Source organism: Athene cunicularia (assembly GCF_003259725.1).
Source record: "Athene cunicularia isolate RWA chromosome 5 unlocalized genomic scaffold, athCun1 chr5_part1, whole genome shotgun sequence".
Taxonomy (NCBI): domain Eukaryota; kingdom Metazoa; phylum Chordata; class Aves; order Strigiformes; family Strigidae; genus Athene; species Athene cunicularia.
In genome coordinates this window covers 27,091,614-27,118,237 of record NW_020799101.1, presented here as the reverse complement: position 1 = coordinate 27,118,237, position 26,624 = coordinate 27,091,614, and the positions used below count along the sequence as shown (strand labels likewise).

The 26,624-nt window shown below is 38.6% G+C and overlaps 1 protein-coding gene across 1 annotated transcript in view; it reads right to left on the bottom strand.

Moving 5' to 3' along the window:
• SLC25A21 (solute carrier family 25 member 21) overlaps positions 1 to 26,624 on the bottom strand; it is a 140,590-nt gene that overhangs the window by 32,562 nt on the left and 81,404 nt on the right. The gene's annotated exons all lie outside the window — the stretch shown is intronic.

Genomic DNA, 26,624 nt, shown 5'->3' with positions numbered 1-26,624 from the left:
AGCCTGAGCTCTGCTTACAAGGCCAATGTAGATACATAACACTGAGTCTTGGGAACACTTTAAATGACATGTAGTTCTCAAAATCCCCAGGTGAGGTAAAACCAGACATAGTTCTTGTCTTCTAGGTCTCCACATTAACCTTGATAGTGCACAGGGAGAGTTCAGAAAGGCATCTAATGCAATCAGCAAAAAGCTACCTTGCCAGCCAACAAGGGTATATTTTACAACTTATCCATCTTCAGAGTTTATACACTTCTTTCAGAATTGTAAGAGGATTCTGTCTACAAAAGAAATAACTTAAAGCAAAGCATTTGTGTCTTTTAAAAATGTTGAAAGGTGGTGATGTTGAAAGGTGGTGACTATGTTTCTAAACCAGCCTATTACTTGGAATATCTTTGCAGGGTGTGGAAGAGTCATCACATCAACAGATTCTCCTGTAGTTATCCTATGAACGTCAAAGGAAAACAATTAAATTCACATTCCCATGTGAATGTAAAATACCACAAATTCTAAACCATTTTTTTCCACTCTTCTTCTAATGTTTCTCTGGAGTTCTCGTCTTAAGATGCTTCAATATAAATGAAATAATTTAGGCTTTGTAAGATGCTCCAGAGTGGTAATATCACTTATCCTTCCTCTGAAGTAAGCAAGTTATGAATTCCAGTCCATGATAAAAGGAAACTTTGAGCATTTTATACAATGAAGGTTTCATGACAAAACACTGAAGGTCCTTGGGTAGATTTCAGAAATTCAGTTGAGTCATCAGATGTTTCAATTTCCCTGAAGTCTCATTTTCCAAACATAAATATGTATACATACATACATACATACATATATCTGTATCTATCCACATAGATATGGATATAACTGTAGATATCTATAGATATAACTATAGATACACTGGATCCAGTCTTGGTGTTTAACTGTTCATACCTATTCAGAGTATATTCCTGCTGATTCAGTGAGCTATTGAAGTGTTGAATAACTTTAAGCAAGTGATTCACACAGTTTAATGTGAGTTCAAACTGAAACTGAGATCCAAGTAAGATCAGCCACAGGAACACAGATCCCTATAAACACTTTCTTCCTTTCAGCTCAGTCTAAAACACTGTAGGCATATCTAAAACAGGCATTCTGTTTGGAATTTCTAGTACTCTGGCACGATTGGAATTGGGAAATGAAAATTGCTCCACTGCTTTACTCACCATTGTAGCTCTGATTACCAGAAAGTGAGACCCAAGCTTAATCCAGATTTTCTCATTAGTAAAAGATAGATAAGCAGAGAAATATGCAGTGTAAAGCAATAATTCAGTTCTAAAACCACACAGTAGTGTTAACTAGACTTACACAACAGTACAGGTTGCTTTTTCCAGGTTGCCTGCTTGTATACTCGAATGTATGCACTTATTGAATATATGAGCCTTGTAACATTCTCATGGTCTCTGAGGATCTCAGGAAAAACTTTTCAGAGAGAATGTGGAGGGGAAGGATATACCAGGAATTTGAGCAACAGATCTGCCATCTCAGCAATCTTGCAAGGCAGGTAATCACTTCTAAAGAGTAATCCACCATTCTATCACAGCTCAGTGTTGAAATACCAGCAATTCAGATGATAAGCAGACCAGGCAGTGGATTGCTTGAAAATTCTAGAGAAATGGGAACTGAAAATAAGAAAACCAGTTATCCATTGCTTCTGAATCACTGAAGGGCTGAGGATGGAAGGGACCTTGAGATCATCTGGTCCAAACACTTGCTGAAGCAGGGCTTCCTACAGCCAGTTGCCCAGGATCATGTCCAGCTTTTGAATATCTCCAAGAAGGGAGACTCCACATCTCTGGACAACCTGTGCCAGGGCTCAGTCACCCTCACAGTAAAAAAGTGTTTCTTGATGTTCAGATGGACCCCCCTATGTTTCAGTTTGTGCCCACTGTCTCTGGTCCTGTCACTGGGCAACACTGAATAGATCTGGACTCCATCCTCTTTGCACCCTTCCTTTAGGTATTTGTGCACACTGATGAGATTCCCCCCAAGCCTTGTCTCCTCCAGGCAGAACAGTCTCAGCTCTTTCAGCCTTTCTTCATATGAAAGATGCTCCAGTCCCTTAATCATCTTAGTGGACCTTTGCTGGACTCTTGGCAGTATGTTCATGTCTCTCATGTACTGGGGAGCCCAGAACTGGACCCAACACTCTAGTTGTGGCCTCACCGGTGCTGAGTAGAGTGGAAGGATTCCCTTCCTCAACCTCCTGGCAACACTCCTCCTGATACAGCCCAGGATACCAGTAGCCCTTCTGGCTGCAGGGCATATTGCTGGCTCATGTTCAACTTGGTGTCCATAAGGATCCCAAGGTCCCTTTTTGCAAATCTGCTTTCCAGATGGTTGGCCCCAGTATAATACTGGTGCATGGGATTGTTCCTCCACAGGTGTAGCACTTCACACTTCCCCTTGTTGAACTTCATGAGGTTCCTGTCAGACCATTTCTCCAGTGTGAATGGCAGTACAACACTCTGGTCTATCAGCCACTCCTCCCAGTTTTGTATTACCAGCAACTTGCTGAGGGTACACTTTGCTTCATCATTTGGACCATTAATGAAGATGTTAGATCCAGTATTGACCATTGGGGTGCATCTCTAGTTACTGGTCTCCAGCTGGACTTCATACGACTAATCACTGCTCCCTGGACCTGGCCATTCAGCCAGTTTCCAATCCACCTCACTGTCTGTTCATCCAGTCCATTCTTCAATAACTTCTCTATGAGGATCTTACAGGACACTGTTGAAAGCCCTACTGAAGTCTGGGTAGGCAATGTCCACTGCTGTCCTCTCATGTACCAAGCCAGTCATTTAATCATAGACAGTTATTGCGTTGGTCAAGCATGACTTCCTCTTTATGAATCCATGATGATTGCTCCCAGTTGTTGCCTTGCCCTTCATGTGCCTGGAAATGGTTTCCAGAATTAGTTGCTTCATCAGCTTCCCTGGATCCTCCTCCTTGCCCTTTTTGAAGATAGGAGTGACATTTGCTTTCCTCCGGTCCCCAGGAACCTCTCCCAGTTGCCATGCTCATTTAAAGACAATTGAGAGCGACCTTGCAATGGTATCAGCTAGTGCCCCCAGCGCTTGTGGGTGTATTCCATCGGGGCTTATGGACTTATGTATGTTAAGAGTGCTTAAGTATTCTCTAACCTGATTCTCTTCCATGAGGGGTAAGTCTTATGCCAGACCTTCCCCCTCTCTCCAGAGCTTTGGATTTCTGAAGGCTGGTCTTGCTACTAAAAACTGAGGTGAAGGTGGCATTCAGTATTTAAGATTTTTCCATGTCCTGTGTCACCAGGGCCTTTGCCCCATTCAGCAGCAGTCTCACATTTTCCTGAGTCTTTCTTTTACCACTTAGATACTTACTTACAGAAGCCCTTACTGTTGCCCTTGACATTCCTCACCAAGTTCACCTTCAGGTGGGCTTTGGCTTTCCTAACCATGTCTCTGCATGCTCAGACAGCCTCTATACTCCTCTCACATTCCTGTCCCTGATTCTACCTTCTGTATACTCTCTTTTCATGTCTGAGTATTGCCAGGAGCTCCTTGCTCAACCACACAGGCCTCGGCATTTTTTCTTGACCTCCTGTGTGTTGGGATGGAATTCTCTTGAATGGAGGTGATCCTTGAATACTATGCAGGTTTCCTGGACTCTTCTTCCCTCCAGAGCCTCATACCATGGGACTTTTCCAAGCAGATCCCTGAAGAAGCTACAGTCTGTTCCCCTGAAATTTAGAGCTGTGATCTTGCTTTTTGTCCTGCTCCCTCTCCTCAGGATCCTGAGCTCCACCATCTCACAGTCACAACAATCAAGGCTCCATTTGACCTTCACATCCCCAATGAGGCCTTCCTTATTTGTGAGTATGAGGTCCAAGAGAGTACCTTTCCTCATTGGCTCCTCTTTCACTGTGTCAAGCGGTATCATTAATGCTCTCCAGTAACCTCTTGCATTGCTTATGCCCTGCTATGTTGACCCTCTAGGAGGTATCAAGGTGGTTGAAGTCCCCATGAGGATCAGGGTCTGCAAATGCAAGGCTGCTTCTAGCTGTCTGTAGAGGGCCTCCTCCACTTGTTCTTCCTGGTCAGGTAGCCCATAGTAGACACCCACTATGAAGTCACCAGTATTGGTCTGCTCTTTAATCTTTACCCATAAACTCTCATCATTCACCCTCAGGCAGAGCAGCTGCTTTCTCCCATAAAGGGCAACTCCTCCTCCTCCTGTTCCTGGCTTGTCCATCCTAAAGTCTGTATCCCTCCACTGCAGCACTCCAGTCACACGAGCCACCCATCGCATCTCTGGAATCCCAGCAAGATCCCAGCCCTGCACCTGCACACAGATGTCTAATTCCACGTGTTGACTTCCCATGCTGCATGCCTTAGTGTGCAGGCACTTGGAGAGACTTCCTTGCTTACATGCAAGTGCTTGAGGTGATGCTACTTAAGCCCTGTTTTGTTCATTTTGTGTTCCTTGTTCATTAGTCCCTTGGAACTGTGATACCTTTCTCCCTTCCCTTGTGGTTCCTGGTTTAAAGCCCTCTTTGCCAGGTCAGTCACTCTGCGGCAAAGATATCTGTGCAAAGACATCACTGTGTGTGTCATGCCAAGCTGATCTGCTTATTGCAGGTGTAAGGTCAACACTGAAGATTTTCTACTGGAGGAATATCTACTGTGCACTAGGAGAATCCACAGAGCTCAGCAACTATATCCATGGCTCTGTGAATCCCTAAAATTTTACGGGATCTGTAACTGGGTTTCACTGCTTTACTCCTCTCTGTGGAGCCAAATCTCATCATAAAAGACAGGAAGGAGTTAAAGTCTATTCCTGTCGAACACATTAAGTTTAGAAATCTAAAAACACATGAAAACTTTGAGGATATACATCCATATATGCAATATGTAATTCAGTAAACATGGTAAGAACTAGCTCAGTATTTAATTATGAACTGTGGTTTAGTTTTGTTTTTTTTTTTCTTCATTTGAAATAGAAACAGAAAAAAGGTTAGTAAGCACAGCCAGTGAGATGAAAGGAATAAAGGCAAGGAGGAAGTAGAAGACAATCCCATCTCATCACTGCCTATTGTCAACTGACTAGTTTTTTACATAAAGCATAGTTTCTTCCTTTTGTACCTGAGGTGGAGAACAAGCTGCCCCCAACTTTTCCAATTATTGCTTTACAAATTCTGCCTATTACAGATACAATTATTTGAAATCTTTGCAGAATGAGGTTTTTTACTTAATTTTCAAAAATTAGCATGCTAAGTATGTATTTTCTGACAAAGCCATTCAAGTTTCTGTCACTTAGCATGCTCAGTAACACTGAGTTAGCCTACTTGCACACTGTGTCTAAAGTTTTTCAAAGTCACCTAATGAATGGTGATGACATTTCACATTTGAAAGATATCATCACCTGGATTCAGGCCTTCCTTCAGAAAACTGGTGTTCAGAAAAATTATGGAACAGCAAGCAGCAATCGCTGCAGCATGTGATAGAACAGAGAGGATGTGACATCATATCCCTAGCTAGAGACACTGGAAAGAACAAGTAAATCTCTAACAGAAACACAGCTACATCTTATTTTGTTTCAGAGTTAAGGGTCTAAATGAACATCACCATTCAATTGTGTTCTGGGCAACAGACCAAGCTCATCTTTGCAGCAGTTGATTTTGAAGCATTACAGTCAATCATATCTTCTCAATTTGTTCTTTCAGGCTTTCGCTATCCTTCTGGTTTCCATTTCTTGTCTGGAAGCCTTGAGTCATTCACCCTGGCAAGATGACCAACCTAAATCAGTTATTTTCTCCAAATTATACTGAAATTGGGATCTTGCTTAGTTTGTTGTTTTCTTCCTATTTCACATAATTTTCCCTTTAAGGATCTAATAAAGCTGATTGAAGGCATGAACACAATATTCCCTTTCTTCTATTGCTGTCAAATCCAACTCTCTTACCCGCATTGTTTTATAATTGAAACAAAAAACCTCTTAGGTCCAATTCTGCCTTCATTACCTCTGCACTAGTCCAAGTATAAATAAAAGACCTGGGTTTCATGACGTCAGCTACATTAAACAAATGCACAACTTTCTGATTTTACAAAATGCTTTATTTCAAAAAAGGGAAGGAATTTTGAAGACATGCTTGGTAAAAGGGTGGGTGTTCTTTAAAAATAGGAAGAAAATATGTCTAAATGTAATAAAATTTGCTTAGAGTTTAATTTATACCAGGAAAAAGGTATCTTTTTAGCTCATGGTATGTAGCATATTGTGAATTTATTACTAACAGAAAGTAAACCAATTGAAAACAGGGCAATATTGCTTTAATATAGCTATTAGTGTGAAGTAATCTTTACGTTGACCTAGCTGGAGATTTAAAAGATTTTAAATTCCCAGAAGTTTCAGAAAAACTAGCAAGTGATTAGTGAAGGCAGGCACAAATTACTACCTACCACTGAGAAAAAGGGACTTACATTTTATTCATTTATTTTGAGAGCAGTAAGCCACTAGCGAGTTCACACATGTAGTTCACCCTCAATCCCAGCGCCTACAACCGTTTGCCCAGCTGAAGAGGTATGTCATAGGGAAGGCAGGGTGTTATTCAGGAGCAATAGGCACAGAGTCGGGCATACTTGAAAAGATATTAAAAGTTGGACACATTCACAGAAAACCAGACTTGGACACTCTATTGCTCTCCAAAGAGCTTATTTCTTGTGACGTATGTTATGTATATTATCCTACTGCAAATGTTAAACACATGTCCCTACAGGAACTTCATATAAAGCTATCAATGACACACTTAGCCAAGTTGGCTTCTGAATTTCTATTATGCAGATATATTTCTTTATCTATTCTGTGTCTACTATACAGATATCTGCCATTTTAGACACAAGCACTAAATACTAGGTACTGATTTTCATAGTAGATTTAATTTTTTTTCATTTAGCTTTCATTGCAACACATTGGAATTAAGAAAAAACATTTTTTTTTCTCAGCAAGTAAATGTAATACAGAATTATGTGTTACCATGTGTCTGTAGTACCACTGATGCTAAAAGAAGACCAAGTGTCCAGCTATAAGAATACTAGAAGCAGACCAATTCATGAAAGAAATCCCCCAAACAAGTTAAGAAAACAGGGTATGAAAAGGGACTGGTTAAAAAGGAAGGGACTGACAGTGAAAGGTATTAAGATACTTCAGAAAAATACTAAACAGTGGAGGAGCTGGCTTAGAAACAATGAGACTGGCCAAGAAATGGATTAATAATCAGCATCAATCTACCTCACTTATTCAAAATGACAGTCTTCACCATATTTACTGCATGTGGGTCAGATTATGAAGTTATTATGAACCATCAACCATGTGACTTTGTTATTCTTACTGAGAAGTGAGTCTTTCTTCCATGAGTTTTAATCACCTCTCAATCTCTTGGTCAAAATCCTTGCTAATTTTTGGCTTTCTATGCTGCACTCTGAATTTATATGAGTTACAGGACATACTTAAATATAAATCCCTCAATAAAGGGAAAGATGAAACCTTCTCCTTCCTTTATTGTGTCTATGGCAGCAAAAAATGAGAGTGAAAAAAAGGAATCTTTCGTCAGAATTTCTCTCTAGTCAATGAGGGTCTAGATCACTCTTATACTACATATTTCTCACATGCTTTCTGTATTTTATATACTCAAGCACCTAAAAAAAATTCTAGGAAGGTGAAATTGGAGCCTTGCATTGTAATGCACAACATAGCTTCAGCAGTTCTCTGTGTGTAAAAAAATAACATCTTGTTCTGGCTTTTTTTTTTCCCAAGATGATTACAAATTAATTAGCTGTGGTACATCGTTACCATGTACTGCTTGAGTAATAGATTCATGTGTATTAAATTAAACTGGATTTTAAAAAAAATGTCGATATGCTCACACCTCCACCACTTTAGTCTACAAGTGCCAGGGGCCTGTGAAGCTGGGCTAGCTGCTGCTGCCGAGGGAGGAATCGGGCTACCTGGGAGGATAGTGGCTGCTGGCGGGCGGAGAGGCAGGACCCTGCCAGGAGGAGCACACACTGCTGGCTCCCACCACTGCCAACCCAGCAGCAGGAGCAGCAATGCTCACTCGGCAGGGCTCCCTGCCACCTTTGCCTGTTCCTTCTTAACACTTGTAGTCTGGCCCCCATCACCAAAGAACGAAATATATTTTGCCTATGCTTCTGAGAAGGTTTAAGCTGGTCTGTTTGATGTAGTTCCTGTTAAAATCAGTGCAAATGGCAGCATTATTATCACTGGCAGCTGGTCTAGGTTCTTACAAAATTGCCTGCATGTAATCACTAGCTGGGCTGTAGAATGGGTCTACATGTCTCATTTCTTACAACTGACAGCATTTCTTCCCCCAAAGACTTTCCCTCTAGCTGCCCCTTTGTTTGCAATAGGAACAAGCTACAGACATGCCAAAACAGCTTTGCCTAGAGCTTCTGAAACAGAAAAATTCTTCATTGCATTTTGGATTGTCAGAACTGGCAGAATGCTTCATTTGTTCAGTAGGAGTTTTAGTTGTTCAAACACTAGAAGAGAATTTAAGGGTTTTATTCTCCCATTTTTCTAACAGTACTGCTGTAACTGGTATGACAGGAAGCAGTCACTGTTTTAAAGTAGCTCCACACCTACGTCTATTGAAGCTAAAGAATGCAAGAAAATGATTCATTTTTAGTTTTGATATTAGGGAAAAAAATAGATTTTTGTAGCTGTGTGCTTAGAAATCTGTGACACTAAAAAGAAAAATCATAGAGAGGATAACTAGATGTGTTTTCTGGAAAAGACTGACAGAATTTCTCTGTGTTAAACTGATGCTGTGATTTATTACATGAAAAATCATGACACGAGCAAAATTTCTGTTCTTGCCCTGGGAGTGTGTCCTACTCAGATTGGTTGTGACTTCATAAAAATACAACATTAAGTTGTTTTAATTCCATCAGAAAAAATGTGGCTCAGGAAGGAAATTTTTGATTGCAAGTTAATGTTAGCCTTCATTGGAATAAGTTATAGTCTTCAATATCCCCATGCCTAATCCCTAGGGAGTTATATGACTACATGTATTCTTTCCCATCTGCTAGCTAAATATGAGATTCAAGAGGTTTCAGTGTCATTATATAGATTAGTGACTCTCCCAAGAGGGCTCTAGGTTCATGATACAGTGAATAACTCACAATGAGATTTAGAAGACCAACTTTCAGAGATCATTTTGTGTTTGCATGAGTTCTGCACCTGCAATTATTTGTGCTTGTAATTTAGATTACTTAGATGTTTTTAATTTACAGATGCAATCAGTGATGTAGATACTTAAACCGAACTGAACTGCAGGCAACCATAACTGCAGGTGCAAAATTTTGTCTGCAATGATTTGGATTCATAAACACATTGATCTTCTGAGGTCTAAAGGAGAACTAGATCAGTAGTGGTTTTATAGCGTTTTTAACAAATATTTTTCCTGTTTCTCAAAAAAATCTCAAGACAGCACTTCTTAGCATTAAAAAGATCAGGGCATCATTAAAAATATACAAACATGCACATAATAATTAATTTGATTCCATCTTTTATCATATTGATCTTTGGGGTATTTTTCTTACTCCCTTTACAGTACCTCTAGCAGGAAATCAGAAAAGGTTCAGCATTTTGTAACAGCGATACTGTTGATAGTCACACCAGCAGAGACCAACAGTCTTATGTGAACAAAGTGTGCAGAATTTGTAGCACTATTTAGGTAGTGAACGGTACCATGAATACATACACATACTGGCACTTGAATTTCCATCTGGCAGACAGTTGTGGTACCTAGATGTACCATGGGAGCGAAAGCTATTATTACACAGATGTGTGAGGAAACTTGCACGAATGGCAACTACCTGCTGAAAGTCAGAAAAAATACCTCTGTGTGTAGCTGAAATTGGATTCTGTCTCGAGTATTTGTTCACTAAGAGTTAATCATTACATTGAGAGGTGGGCCTGTGTGAACCTCATGAAGTTCAACAAGGCCAAGTGCAAGGTCCTGCACATGGGTCGGGGCAATCCCAAGCACAAATACAGGCTAGGTGATAAGTGGACTGAGAGCAGCCCTGCAGAAAAGGACTTGCAGGCAGTAGTTGTTGGAAAACTGACCATGAGCCAGCAATGTGTGCCTGCAGCCCAGAAAGCCAACCCTATCCTGGGCTGCATCAAGAGAAGTGTGGCCAGCAGGTCAAGGGAGGGGATTTTCCCCCTCTACTCTGCCCTCCTTAGACCCCACCTGCAGTACTGCATCCAGCTCTGGGGTGCCCAGAGTAAGGGACCTGCTCGAGCAGGTCCAGAGGAGGCAATGAAGATGATCAGGGGGCTGGAGCACCTCTCCTATGAAAACAGACTGAAAGAGTTGGGGTTGTTCAGCCTGGAGAAGAGAAGGCTCTGAGGAGACCTTATGGTGGCCTTCCAAGTACCTAAAGGGGTCCTCCAGGAAAGCAGGAGAGGAACTTTTTACAAGTGCAGGTAGTGATAGGACAAAGGGTAACGGCTTTATATTGGAAGCGGGTAGATTCAGATTCATCCTTACTCTGAGGGTGGTGAGGCCCTGGCACAGGTTTCCCACAGAAGCTGTGGCTGCCCCCTCCCTGGCAGTGTTCAAGCCAGGTTGGACGGGGCTTTGAGCAACCTGGGCTAGGTGAAGGTGTCCCTGCCCATGGCAGGGGGTTGGAACTAGATGGTCTTTATGGTCTCTTCCAAGCCAAACCATTCTGTGATTCTAAAAGGGAAAGCATTAACAGACATTTTCATTAAGAAATTTATTATAAAGAGTTTTATGTACTTGGGAATGAGAAAACTATTCCTCAAAAAGCAGAAATTTCTTACAGTTACAGTTACTGTCCCTAGGTACAGAGACAGATCTTTCCTCCACTACCAGAGTGTCATCATGCAGTGCCAGTGTGATACGGAGAGGGTGTTGGTGTGAAAATAAACTCCAGCCCTCTGTTTCTGCCAGCTCACCCCAGTCCAGGTTACACTGCTTAAGAAAACTCTGGCAGATAAAATTCTGCATTATACACTGACTGTCAAGGATGCTGGAGTGATGCCCAAAAGGATACCTCCCATTCTTCATGCACCACAAACAAATGCCCTAAAAATACCATATGGGCTAACACATTTTCCTCAGTGTTACTCCAATCTAAGAACTAGAGTTGACATGTAACATAAAGTTTTTTTGGTTTTTTTTTTTAAATCACAGTGTATTTTAAATGTGAAAGCTCCCTTTTCAGATCATATACAACAATGCTTCCAACAGATTCCACCTTCAATACTATGAACTCCCATACTATGATGACATTATTCTCATCCTTCTCACACAATTTATAAGATAAAGCACTATGATATAATGTAATTTCTTTGTCTGGAGAAGTCATTAATCTTCACTCTGAATTTCTCAAAGAGAAAAAGGACAGTCAAGATAGGTTTAAATGAATGAGAAATGAAGAAGACATGAAAGATTTACTAAAGGATTCCAAACAAGGTTGACTTAAATGATTAGAAACAGACTGAAAGAGTTTATCTGCACTACTGATATACTTTAATATAGTTACTGATGAAAAACCTGCTACAAGATTGTGATGCAGAGATAGGCAGTAACCTTTTGGGACCAGATCAACAGGCAAGACAAATGTGTGAGGGGAAGCATCATGTAGAAGCTGCTGCCCTAATTATTATTATTGCTACTTATTATTCAGTGATCTACTCTTGCTTTCTGTAGCAATGCCCCACTTGCTGACAGTCTCATCTGCATAGACATCTGTAAAGAAATCTGACAGATTTAAAAAAAAAAAAAAGAAAAGATTTTGTGTCTCAGTGATGTGTTGGTTTCTACTGGATTATTTATCTAAAAACTTGCAATGTGTTTTTTGAGCAGCAAACTTGCCTCAGCAGGTTTAACCTGAACATCTCTTTTGAAATGTTTTCTTTTTCTCAAAATACTCTTCTGATTCAGCTCTATTCTCAACTTGAACTCTTCTGCAGAAAAGAAATTTTGCCACTTTGGCATTGAATAAACAAAACAAATGAACCTTCTCTCCCAAGTTACTTTTAGAAGCATGCTGAATATCGTACTTTACAGATGAACTAAGTGTTTCATGTAACAATTCAAGTAAATGCCACACAAGCTATTTACAGCAGACAGCACGATTTTTTTGTGTCAAACCTTTCTGCATTTTATGACTTAAAATAACAATACCTTTATAACTATCAATATGTCAAAAATAAAGTCCATTCGGGTCAAATTTGCTTTTTTTCTAGATCTCTAATTTTCTCTGAATTTGCAAAAGAGAAACCTTTTTTCTTGGTAGCTCATAAACATGACACGAGGCTTCCTTGGTAACCAGCTCTGACCTGGATTTAGAACTCAGTCAGATCAGACAGAGATTATCATTGCACCGCTGCAGCAGTATGATTTGCCATAATCTCACACTCTGTATGTGTAACTGCAAATCGCAACCACACTAATTCCTTGTTCACCATCATCAGAGAGCATTATAAAGTCAGTAAAAACAACATTTCACTAGGCATGACTAAACAATTACCTGGTATTCTACAGAGTTGATTTAGAGATATGAAAACCTTCTCTATGTACAGTACAACCAGCAAGGACACAAGAACACATTTAATATTGTTTTATAACTGGGGTAACAAGCAGTCAAAACTGCAGTATCCTTGCAAACTTGTGCCTAGGAAACTGCTGTGGATGTCCAGAAAGTCTATGCTACAAGCAGATTTGCAAGGCAGGGGTGGGGAGAGAGCTCCAAGTGCAATGGTTTCTGCTGTAATTGTAGCTGGTTTTGAAGGAACAGGTGGCAAAGTTGTTCAGAATGCTGGGCATCTGCAGGCATGCTCTGAGAAAAGGCATCCAACACTATCAGCATTGATACACAACATAGTAGATTCTTCTATGGGTTCTGTTTTCTTGTAAATTGAAAATGCGGAAAAGCCCACGAGTGTCAGTGAGCTTTTAATAAAATGTGTGTCTGCAGTTCAAGAAAGAATTATACAAGTTATGATTTTGTACTGAAAAACTGGCAATACAGTAAAAAAATGGAAACTCAGCAGCATTGTCAACAGCATTGTGTTCTCCTTTTGGAGAAGGAGACAAGGATATCACCTGAGGCCAGCTGAAAATTATCTAAAGAGCTGCATAACTAAAAAATGTGAGAAATCATACATTTTTGAGCGGTAGTATTTCTGAAAGCAGTAGTTTCCCTTAACTTTCTTTCTGCCATGATGCGCTGTTTGGTTTATGATGACCTTTTCTTTCAGGGAAGAACATACTTTTTAGTAAATGAATGTTTACACTTTATTGTGTAAAAGTGACAGAGCTATGGAATTTTCTTCACTGATTCAACTCCTGCTGAAGTCAAAGTAGTCCTCTTTATTTTAATAGAATTTATACCACATCTTTTGCAAAGGAGTTTTAAGAGAGTTTAAAAACAAACACAACTACCCCCCTTTCTTTCAAACACTACATGTTCCTTTGTTTTTTTTCTCTAAGCATTCAAGACATTTTTATACCTGTGATTCTTTCTTCGTATTTTTCCTTCAGTTTTTATCTATGAAGCCTATAATCACAGTTCCAAGTAAAAAATCTGGGTACGGTTAGTTTTCCAGAGACAAAACAAGAGCTGACCACTGCTACATTGAAGCTTTAAGCAAAACTAGTGAACCTAACTTATGAATACTGATATATGTCTATTGCCCTATACAGAACTATACCGCTAACAAAACCAAGGAGGCTTCCATGAATAACATTGTACATCTTGATTCAGGATTTGTAACAGAAATGATTTTTTGGTTTAGAGACACTTAAAAAATGGCTAAGTGTACATTCTGATAATGAATGTATAAAACTTACACTCGAGGATATAAAAATCATAAATAATTAATAGAGAGTGGAAAGAGAAATGTAAAGCTTTCCATCGTCTCTGGGGTCTGCCCTACACATGGACCCCTCGGAAACCACAAAGTATAAAGCAGTGCCTCATAATGTAATGAACACTTGTACTTTGTATGAGAAGTACATTTACCACGCATACAGATGCAGAATGCAGCAGTGCACAGAGCCCTAGTACCGCAGCTCGAGCCTGCTACCATTTGAGCTAAAGCAGAACTACATTAGCTGGCACGAACGGCAGTTCATTTATCCTGTCTGTGGGCAAGCTATCATAAGGCAGCAGCACAGGACACAGCCAGAATCACTTTTCAAGCAAAATGAATAAAGAAAGGAGGTAAGGAGAAAAATTCAACCTTCTATTAAGTTTAATGTATATATCTGTCTAATTAATTCATTTTTTAAAAATTATTTAAGCCTCTGGGAACATGGCCTTCCTATGAGATGTTATACTTGAATAGCACTACATCACAACAAGTCAAGCACACAGAATCATCTTAGATATGATGAATAATGAAGTATTACTTGAGATTTTCAGCTTATTCACTCCATACTTGTTTGTGATGATGTGGTAAAAAAAATGGTTTGGATCTCATTTTTAACCATTTTACTGGACATCTGGTGTTTGCTGCTTAAAGTTTCACTATTACCAGGGTCATTGTAATTCTATAGCACATCTGGGCCAAATTCCCTGGCAGTTTTTAGTGAATTCTGCAGCAGTGGAAACATCTGTAGCACAGTTCCACACATAGAGAATTGTGAGTTGCTGGATCTTTTGCATTTCTGTGTCCAGGAAATTATCCACTGGTAATAGATGATCTTTTGGCAATTATTTTTTTTTACTCTTCTGTGGGATATGCCCAAATCGAGTAAAACCACACAGATTCTAATCACTAACATTTTATTTTCATCAGTTATTAAAGAAAACACTGGTGCCTCAGTCTTCATGTTTTCAGAAGTACACACAGCCTTTGGAAACATTTTCTTGGAAGTGGGTGGACTGATGCAATGTGAAACTGGCCTACTGTCACTGAAAATTTTGACAACTGCAAACAAAGCTTAGGCTACAAGAATTGAAGAGAATAAGAAGAGAAATTCAGCAATAGAGTCTTCCACCAAAGCACCATGCACAATAATCATTAATTCTTATCTTCTAAGGTAAACATAAAGATTAAAAAAGTGGAGCGCTACCACACATACACCATTTGAGCATCATCAACTTTTGTGTTAAAATTCTTTTAATGACATTACAGTATAATCTAAGTTTCATTTATTTGTTCTAAAATGGTAGAATAAAACTATTGCTTGTTACACAGAAAGGCCTGTGAGAATGAATGGTGTGGAAGAAACAATCTCTCACTCCCCAGATTTGTGCCAACTGGTTAGGATTAAATCAGTATATTACAATTGCCTGGACTTGATCCAAACTTTGCTTTGCTTTGCAAAACAAAACAAAAAAAAAAAAAAAAAAAAAAAAAAAAAAAAAAAAAGAAAAAAAAAAGAAAAAAGAAAATGCTAGCACCAAGTTTCTTTCGAGTAGTGTAACACATCACTGACTAAGCCACCAGAGGAGCAAACTATATTTGTTCTGTTATTTGCTGAGTCACAAGCAGTTCTTGTTGTATGTGCTTGGACTGGCAAAGTGAACCCTTGAATAGAGTAAAACCTCATCTATATCTCAGCCTAAATCTTGATCTGAATTAAATGCTAATTTCTTAAGAATTATTGTAAAGATACCGTAGGAGGCTTGTGCTGGGGTTATGAGTTCACCTACAGTGTTTTTTCAGCCTGTAAAATTACTTTGAAAAAGGTTTTGAAAGTAATTTTACAGAATAAAATGCAGTATGCCAAGAAGATCATTTGGAGGTATAGCAAGGATGAACATTAATAAGCAGGACAACCCGTATATATGGGTAGTGTAGTTCGGAGAGGAAAGCATAAGGATGCCTACCATAGGAGGGAGGGTCTGTGACAGAAAACAGGTCAGAGAGATTTAAAACACATTTAGTAAGTGCACAAATAGCTGTATTTAGTAACTGCTTGTTATAGGACAAGCACTCTTCAGTGATGTACCTCATTTAAAAAAAGCCTACACCTTCCTAACAAAGACTTCCGCAGGTGCTCATAGCATCTTCATACCACAGTCTTCCACATTCATTCGTGCTAATACAATTATCAGTAAAACTGCACTGTGCACCAGATCACTGAAGAGTGGAGAAAGGAATTTAAAAAAGGAAATGCTGGGAACACTAAAAGTATTTCTGCAATGGAAATCTTCTGAAAGAAAGAAATGTGTGTAGAGATGACAGGTTGAGAGCAAAAGAAGCTAAAATGTTAACCCCATGATGGATGTGTAACCAGAGCATTTATGGTTTTACATCCTGTTCAGACTGACTGAAGGGATACTCAATAGGGATAAAAAGACATTTCATTTTGCTGTGTATGTTTGCATACAGATTAAAGACAACATTGATGTCTTGAAGGAAGGGAATTTGAGCAGCAGGCTAGGCTGAATATAGAGAATGGCCAGGAAGAGCCAGAGATGATGCTTAGAACAGGAAATTTATGATATTCCTTACCAGACTGAGGCAGAAATTCCTTCCTTACCCCCAAACTGTAAATAGGCAAGACTCTGAGCCTCCAAAAATAAACCATCCCCCTCCGATGGATTTCCTTTTCACCTCAAAGGACTAATCCATGCTATCACATCTTCATCTGTATCCAATCATGCTTAAAAGGAAGGAAAAACCCCCTCTCTATCATGCATCTAGTCAATTGTGCATTAAGAAAAAATAATCCCTCTTGATCCCTGACAGTGACTTGCTAAAGCTCTGAAGCATGATGTAAGTACAGTCATTACTATAATGCAAACCTCTAAGTGTTATGGTAGGTTTAGGGCAGTGCAAGATTTCCTGTTCTCAATGCTTAATACAAGACAGGGAATGAGTTATGAGACTAGACTACAAACTCAGAAGGGACCCTTTAGGATACATCACTTTATTGAAACAGGTTATCATCTAGAAACTACATTAAATAATATTTGGAAAGACTTAAGTAATGGCCCTCCAGATGATTATTCCAGTGTTTTTTCTGCATTCAGATAAAGCTGTTTGAAAGCTGCATTTGCTTAACATCAGATTCCAGGTACTGGTTGTGGTGAGCAAGGCTGAAAACCCATGAAATCACAGGTGCCAGAAAACTTTTTCCATAGGTAAAAAATATACCTATACATAGCAATCAAGCAATTTTTCAATATTCTCTTTCAAAATGAGAAAAACTAAGTCCCTTGAATTTTATGACACAAAGCTTATTTTCCTTCCAAGACAGTTTTATGGTAATTATCTTTAACAACTAATTATTTTGGTGTTACTACTTCCTAAAACAATGTTATCTGCATTGTTGATATAGCAAGTATAATCTGAATTTTGATTTCGCCTTGAATTACTTTGTATTTGGTCACGTGAAAATGCCTTTAGTTGCGCAGTAATCATGAAAGTGGTTGTGATTCTAAAACAATAAGCTGCCCTCATTTACTGCCCCACCAGTTTTTGTGTCTACTGAAACATTTACCAACTTCATTAAATGTTCACCAGGAATAAAACATGATACTAATTTTAAACATTTATTTTAATTTCTACTTTCTGTATGTGGCTTCTTTTTTTTTTTTTTTCTTTTTTTCTTATTTAACTGAAAATCTTCCCACTCTTAATTAATGTTCCTTATTTGTTTCAAAAAATATTAAGCATTGTGCTGAATTATACGTTTGATTCTAGAGATAACAATGACTTTGAAGCATTCCCAAATGAAGCTTGAGAAAAAAGACTTTAACTGATAATATTTCAGCATACATATTTAAAGTGTGTGAGAGTATTAGTTTCACATCAGGGAAATTCTGAATTCTGTCATCTGCCTGGCAGACAGAAAATTCACCCTGCCAAGATAACCGGGCCCAGTAATACCACAAATCCACTTTAGTCCATTTGAAACTCCATTCTTTATATCCGTTTGCTAAGTGGGACAGATTTTTTCAAGAAATTATTTATATGATCAGTATTGAATGCTATAGGAGTGAAAGCATGGAAGGGAAGCTCTTTGATTTATGTTATCTAGGTAAATTATTTTCTAGGTGTTGTGAATGAACAATGACAACAATGATGGAAAAATGTTTCTGCTCTTAAACAGCAGTTATCAGTTATTTATTACGTATCTTGACAGATTATATCGTAACTATTTTCTTTCAATCCAATAGCAACATGTACCACTTTTCCTCCTTCATGTGAACAAAGGACTTCCTAGTCATGATTACAGAAAACGCCTTATGAAAATATTAACTATGGAGTTAAAGAGATAATATGTGGCCAGCTGGTTTTCAATAGAGTAATCACGAAGTCAGTGAAAACGGCTTGTTGAATTAAAGTCAAAGTTGTAAACTACAGTCTACTGATAATAGCCTTACCAATTCTTTTTAATAAACCCCTCCATATACTTCATGTTGGTTTTCTTCATTATAGCATAAAGTGGAATGCAAAATCTGAGCCACAGTGAGACATTTCGGTATGCAGGGACTATCTCCAAACCCTGGGCACTGCCCCACCAAGCCTTCCAGCTGCCCTTGCCTTTTATGTTCTCTGTCTTCCCAGGTGGCAGCTGCGGCAACTGGGATTTACCACATTTGTCTGCAAAAACTCTGGCTATTCTTGAATTCTGGTTTCACACACATTTGGCATAAACTAGACTTCTGACAAAGAGGAAATACTACCACCTCCCTCACCTTCCTTTCCCAGTCGCTCTGTCCTGCCTCCATGCTATCCCTTCCTTTCCACTGGCAAAAGGTCTGTGTGCCTACATGATGAGCCAGACATTGGGAACCCTTCTGGATTACCAACACATTTATTTTTTAATGGCCAGGATAATTTAACTCAACCATTTTCCCAACATCCATGACTCCTGACCAGGTGCAGAAGTATATGTGCTGGCCCAAAGGAGAGCGTGGTACAAAAGCAGGAACATACACCATACACCATTGCTTCTTCTAGTGGCAGAGCTGGTTTAAAGCATCCATGAAACCATGGCTTCGGTTAGACAGAAATCAGGATGTAGCCTATTATGTTTTCCTCTTTAACTTGATTTTTGATGTATGGTTTACATCTCACTGTATATTATACTCATCCAGCTGTGCTATAATAATGGCACTTTTACCCTCTCATCAGGCAGTAATTTTGAATTAAAAAGCCTCTTCTATGGATGGTTTCTAAAGTACAACACATACCACCTCATGAATGTGGTAACTGATATGTCGACATTCCAGAGTGCTAAATAGGTGAGGATGTTGGCTTTCAGGAACAATCTCTTGCCAGATAATACTTCATTATCTGACAGACCATCTGGTTTCCAGTCTGTCGATGCTATATTAATACCGTCAGTTCTCTATGCTTGATTATTGCCCAACATTTCTATTACTTTGTAAATAACAGAACTCAAAAAAAAAAAAAAAAAAAAAAAAAAAAAAAAAAAAAGAAGAGTCTTCCAGAGACTAAGCAAGACAAATCACCACTTGCTCATGTACTTGTCATTGTCATTTTTGAATAATGGCCAAACAGTGGATTTTTCTCCATGTGACTCGTGAATTCAGAGTACAGCATACCCCACTGTTATCAGAAGAAAGATCACCAACTTTTAATTGCACAATATATATAAACACAGCTGGCCTAGTGACTCATTTAGTAATGCAATATGTTATTCCCTAAAACTCTGTTTCAGGTGTGACCTCAGGACTCTTTCTATTCCAGTTGTTGAAGTCTGTGAGATTTACAGTGATTTACTCCTAGACTACTGGGAATATTTAAAAGAATCCTTCTTTTCTGGGATTTCTGAAGGAATGTTTGGACTGTAAATGAGAAGCTGTATCTATTGGATATCTTTTTGGTGTCTGTTCAGAGCACCCTGTTTTAAGAATGACTAATCAGAAGAATGTGCAGTTCATAATTCCGTAAGCAATAATAGTTGATCTCTTTACAGTAAAATATACATTCCCCCAGTGGGAGGAATGTCACTGTGGGAATGTAATGACATTACAGTACAAGATCATGAACAACAATATTAACTGCATTTTTAAAAGAAAGATCTATATTAAAATATGCATAAAAATAGTGTTTTAGTGTAGTTAGTAATGGAATACAATTTTTGTAAATATTGCATTGGCTTCTAGATCAAATATTTCTACTGTGAGCCAGGAAGCTGATGAATACTCAGCCCTCATTTGTTAGCAGCTCTGAGTATATGCCTTTTGTGTAAAACTCCCCTTTCTAGAGGAATCAACAGGAGTAAGCAGGCTCTCTCTGGGCCTCTCTTTTTTTTTAATAGTCTTGATTTAAGATTTCAGTTACCCCTCAGTAACTGATGTAGTAATCTCTGGCAATACATGGTCTGAGTTAAATATCTGGTTCAAAATCTAGATGCCTAGGGAAATTCTACAGCTAAATAAATAAAACTCAGAACAAAATATTTTTGAAAAAAGACTGTGGTTAGCTTCCAGTGAAAAATGCATAAATAATCAATTAAAGAAATGTTCAACATTTCTTATACTCTTTTTTTTCTCATTAATTGAACGTGTTTCCAGTGAGTACTCAAGACACTAATGACCACGCTCTTATCAGGCATGTCTGAAGTCCTTTTTCCAATAATGAAACACAAATATAAATATAAGCAAGTTACGGTAAAAGAAAGTTCAAACTGTTCCAAAAAGTAGTTACAACTAGATCAGATCCATCAAAAATGTCTGTTTTAAATTTAATTGTTCTCCATAAGTCAGGTCAAACATGAAAAAAACAGGAAACAGAAATTAACTAGAATAACTTTCTTTTATTCCAATTTAATACTCAGTGCCTACAAGACTCCAAAACAGATGCTTCTGAGCCTAACTTCAGTGAAGTCTGAGGTACTGACTTTTCTCTACTTCAGAACAATAAAACATTAGGTTAATAGTTTTGTAGACATGTATTATGTATCTCAGCAACGGTGCAGCAGCAGATGCAGACCTGATGAAATCAGGTCAAGTTGTGCAGTAGTGGAACGTGCTGCAAAAGCACCAGCATGGCCCCAAGGGCTGCTAATGGGAGAACTAAAGCCCCATAAGTATCCTTCTAAAACCATGCCAGGCTGCATTCATGTGCTAGCAAAATAAGCAGATATTGCTGCCCTGCCTCAACAATGTCTATAAAATCTTGGCAAGAGGCACCTCACTACTTCTGCAGTCAGTGCTATCCCTGCAGCGCAGATCTGCTTTTACAGCATGTTTTCTTTCCCAGCAACACCAAGAAATTCCTCTTCAGGGGCTGTAAACGCTCCCCCCCGTGCTGCAGTCCCCACTGCCAGTTCCTGCAGTCCCACCATGTTCTGTTTTGAGGACTTGCCCCTCTCAAATCCCACTTCTCTGGGACACCCCTTTCAGCACTTACAGACTTGATGCACTGTGCAGTGCTACAGACTTCATGTGCTTCATTATTCAGCTACAGGGAACCCGAGTCCAAAGCTGAAACTTTTAATGGGAAAATACATCATAACATGCTGTAGCCTCTCAAAGCAGAAGGCCTGTGGCATGACGTCCTGCTTGCTTTCTGATCACAACACCTGCTCTATACAGCTTTGGGTAGACATGCTTATTAAATGCTTGAGTTTTGATAAGCGACCAACCTCCCAGGGGAGGTGATGTTAGAGAGAGGAGAGAATGTCTAGTTCAGGGTGCTGTAACTGCTGAAGGTGGTGTGACCCAATACCTGATGTGTTGCTATGCTGGGTGAGAAACAGGTTGATGAAACTTCACAGGCTCAAGATAACAGACAGCTATTTCACACAAGCAGAGAACTGGGTTTCATGAGCAGAGATAGTTCTGCAAAGAATAAGCATCCAAGCATGGGGTACTGCAAGACTCCCATTCACCCTGCAAAGCAGTCACTTGACTGGATCTACAGCAGATTTAATACCTTACCTCTTATTGCTGTGTAAGTGCCTAGTGGGGAGCACTTTCCTTCATTTATGATTCATGGTTTACAGTGACCCCTAAAAAACAGACAGTCAGGAAGATAAACGCCTATTATTTTGCAGGGGAAATGGCAGGAAGAATTAGTTACCTCTCGTAACCAGAAAGTCAGGTTCAATTGTCCTTTTCCACATCTGCAAGGGATTTTTTTTTTTTTTTAATAAACTTGTCATAAAGAGTTTAGGGAAAATAATTAGAAGCCATGACTCCATCCAGATGCACTGTCACTGAGTCACATGCCATGCTCCCCAGACTGATACATTTTGAAGTACACAGTTGCAAAGGAAATGTAAAATGAGTATTCCCATCTCTACTCTTCCTGCTCTATGGCTACCAAAAGAGGCTATAAAATGATGGTTAGACCATGCTCCAGGGGAACTAACAGTCTGGATTCCTGTAAGTGTAGAAGGAGTAGGAATCTTCAGTTCCTGGGCAAGCCCTTAAATCCACTGTATAAAGGAAAATATCTTCCAGAGCCCGTTATTTCTCAAAAACAAGGTAGCAGACACAATTGTATTTTATGAGGAGCCCAATCACACGGGTGTGTTTTAGGCATGGTCTTGAAATGCCTAGAAGCAGATTGAGCCTACCATGTGTCTCCAGCCGGCAACTGCGTGAGCTGTCTTACAGTAAGTTTTAGAGTTAAGTGATATCTCTTTCTGAACGTGGCTTTATTTATCTGTGTCATCAGTATCAAAACCAAACTTTCTGGTATTGTCCAGAAAGAGTAGTTTAACTGCGGTTAATTCTGATTTTCTAAATTAAAAGAAGAATAAACACTTTGGAAAAATAGTATTTTATAGTTTGTTCATAGAATGATGTATCAGTTTTCATGACACTAACTATTGGTACAGATTTTCTGGTTTAAGTAAAATGTATCTGTGCAGGACTGATTTTGTAAGTAGTTTTATTCATAAGCACTTAATACTGTAGCTTTAAAGTAGCTGTTCTTCTTGCACCTTCCAAATCCTGGGGCCTTGTGCACACTCTAGACTGCCACATGTTGCCCTTTGTCCCACTGTCTATCCTGGTAGTACTTTCTAGAGAGATGAGGGCATGCACAGCGGTGCTCTGACCATATATTTCTGCCTGCAACAGTCTGGCCAGCTTCATTGTTTAAGTGTCCTCTGTGTAGGATGATCTTTAGTAGGTTGCTAAGCAAGCTTTGTAGTTGGCTCTAAGGACAAAGCAGATTTTGTCCCACACATTTAGGGATTATCTCAAAATTCTGCTAAACACAAATAGGTGCTTAAGTTAGTTTCTTTTCTGATGAAATGACTGCCAAGTACACATATGAAGTCAGTAGCAATCCCTGAGGGCTAACAGAATTCTTAGTTCAGCTGTTTTTCAGTGATGGGCAAGTAGTGTCATTTAGATATTTCTGTTATAGTTACACATATACTTATATAAGTGCTTTAAAATTAACTTCTTCCTGTGAGAGAATTTCTATTCACAGGTGTTTATAAAGTGGTCTCAGATGAATCACAGAAGCAGAAGCTTTGGTCATGCATCAGTTAAAGTAGGAAATGTAGACACACAAGGCTAGCTGGAAAGCTATCAGGCCTCCCCACATTTCACCATTGCTATCTGCAACATTTTCTATGACAATGAAAACTCTATCTAAGATTAAGAACAAGACTCTTCACAAATGAAAAGAATTGCAATTAAAAAAAAAAAAAAAAAAGGAAATTATTAAGAAAAATAGTATAACAGATGATGACTAGCCCATATATTTTCAAGCACTGTCTAACACAAATTTATCTGGATTCAAATTTTATACAATTCCCATGTAGACTTGTAGAAATGCCTGTTAGACACCTGTTGGCACAAAACATGCCTATTACTTATATGCAAAAGTTATATATAAATTCTGCTTTCCATGCTAGATATCTTAAAACCTAGGGCAATTGTAAAATTAAAAAGTGTGTAATTTAATATGTTGTCTTAAACACAGATTTAGGTAATATGCCAGAAAACACTTAGAAAGGTAGTGTAGAAGAACTTGGTAAATAATCGGTAATTTTGCAGGTCACTAATGAATGTGGAAAGAGTACTGTTTATATAGAGCCTACGGCACTCTAGACTATAACGATCACACAGCAGGACAGAAGCAAATTTATGTGCTATGCTCTGGAAGGCAACATGAGCTTCGTTTTGAATGAAATTACTTACCTGGCACAGAAGGAATCAAGGAAGGTCCTAAGGAGTAGACAAGCAGCAGCAGCTTATACTGTTCTAAGATCCTGGATTTCTTTTTTTAAAATTTTTTTAAATAAAGTTTTAAAGCACTAGTATAATCTAAGCAATAAGAACCAGGATCTGCACACCTTGAGTAGTTTCCATGTAAATTTGCTCTTTTCCTCTGCTGAGAACCAAATACTACTGCTTACATAAACCAGAAAGAATACATTCCAGTTTTTGCACTGTTGTATGTTGTACCCTTTCACACCTACTTCTAGAAAATTTTTTATTCTTCTACTTCTGTCTTTGTGTCATCTTCTGTTATGGAACTCTTTGATACTCTTTTTGCTTCTCTAACTACCATCGTTCCCCAGACTCTTTCTATGTCAAATATCTGCTAAGAATGCATTTCATGTAGAAGGTCTCTCAGCAATAACACACCAAATTATACAAGTTTCTGTGTATTTCTCCCGACTGACCTTTCCTTTCTTAATTTTTTGCAACATGTGTATTTATTTTCAATTTTATATCTGATTTAGGTCATCTCACTGGTAGCACAAAGGAGAACACTAATATTTTAAAACAGTGGGAGGGAATAAATCTTTATATAATACTACCACTAGCTTGAGTATGAAAATGAGGGTTGTATAGCAATTATAGGTTGAACTTGAGGGGATTAATTATCACTTAAAAAGAAGCATATACATTTAAGCAGCACATATTACCATCTGTACTATGGTAAAATGACAGTCTATCTCCCAGAAGCAGGATATCTACTATGTAATTTGAAATTAGAGTTTCTATAGCATATTTACTAGCTAGTAAATAAACAGTTGTACCGAATTTTTATGGATGTGGCTAGAATGGACATTTTAGCAGCCCCTAGTCAGCTTAAACTGCTGTGCATACAAGGCTAGTAACAAACAAAGGCTAACACTTGCATGGCTATACCTTAAAACAGAGTTTTATTTTTTTCATATATAATAGGTTTCCTTATATCCTGGAATATAAAAAGGAAATTTAGGATTCTAATAAATTATAAATTCTTTGGGCAGTATCTGAACTTCCCAAAAAGTCTGCAAACAGCATGAAACACAACTCAGGCTTTGGCCATAGAGAGATTCTAATGTCCTCAATAACATTTTAACTTTGTCTTCATTCAGAGTAGCTTCCAGAATAATGGTCAACAAATAAAGAAAGCATAAGATTAGAGCACAGACTTCAAAATCTGGTATAGGAATTACTGGGGTCATGAAAAAAATCCGGCTATAAGAAATAATACCTGAATTTTTGAACACCAATCCCATTTGTGATAATTTCATGAGTGACCTGTCCAGTTCTGTGATTAATTCTTTGTATGCCTCCACGATTAACCAAAATATTTGCACAGAACATAAATAATAAGACATAAAGAGCTATATTAAAATTACTATTTAGGTGTAAACTTGCATATAGTGAGAAACGGGGATTGGTATTTTAATGACAGCCCTTTCCTTAAAAGAAAGAAAACTGAAGACCTGATATAAAGGCTTTAGCCAACAGAATACTTTCCATTACGGAAAGGATGTGAATCAGGCCCATAAAGTAGCAACTCATTTAGTACTGGCTGCTAAATTTATAGCACTTCTTTATTTTCTCTAAGCATAACAGCATCCATTCATCACACTGCAGTAACAAAGCCGTAACCTGATATATGACAAATATTACAAGCTTAATGGCTGATGTCCATTACTGATGGGACCTGCTCACCATTTAGAAAAGATTGGCACTGAAGGATTACTGAGCAAACATAGCACCTGAAAAAACTTGCATGCAGGAGTCTGTCATCAGGTGTGTGATCGAGGGCATTATCCGAGAACGCCAGCTCTTATCTTCGGTTGGAAACTGCTGCAATTGCCAACAATTCTCAACAAAGAGCTTCCGTCATGGAAGGCTGATACACCGAGCCAGTCTGGTGATGGTTTACCTTCCCAAGGCTTCATTCCTTTTTATGGATCACCTGAGACCAAGCAGCACACCAGTCTTTAATAGCTTAAATAGCAGGACAACCTAGCAAACTGATGACAATCAAGGGAAAACCAATCCTTTTGGTAGAAAGACAAAATTCCAAGCATTCCCTCACAGTGACTTAGAAAGACCTACTTCTAAAACTGCATTGTCCCAAACAGGATGCTGAGGAAAAATTTATTGCCACTGATTCCTAGCATTTTGCAATGACAGCTAACTCTCCCTATACTAAACTGCTCACTAGTCAATTTTTCACATTTTACATCACTATAATTGTTCTCAGGAATACATTAAATTGCCTTTTCCCCCTTTTCCCTATGTAACTTTAAATTTAAATTAACTAATGTAACTTTAAATTTAAAACTAATAAAAGTACTATTATAAAATTTTGGAGAAAGCCTATGAAAATTGCTATTTGTACAAAAACATACTGCT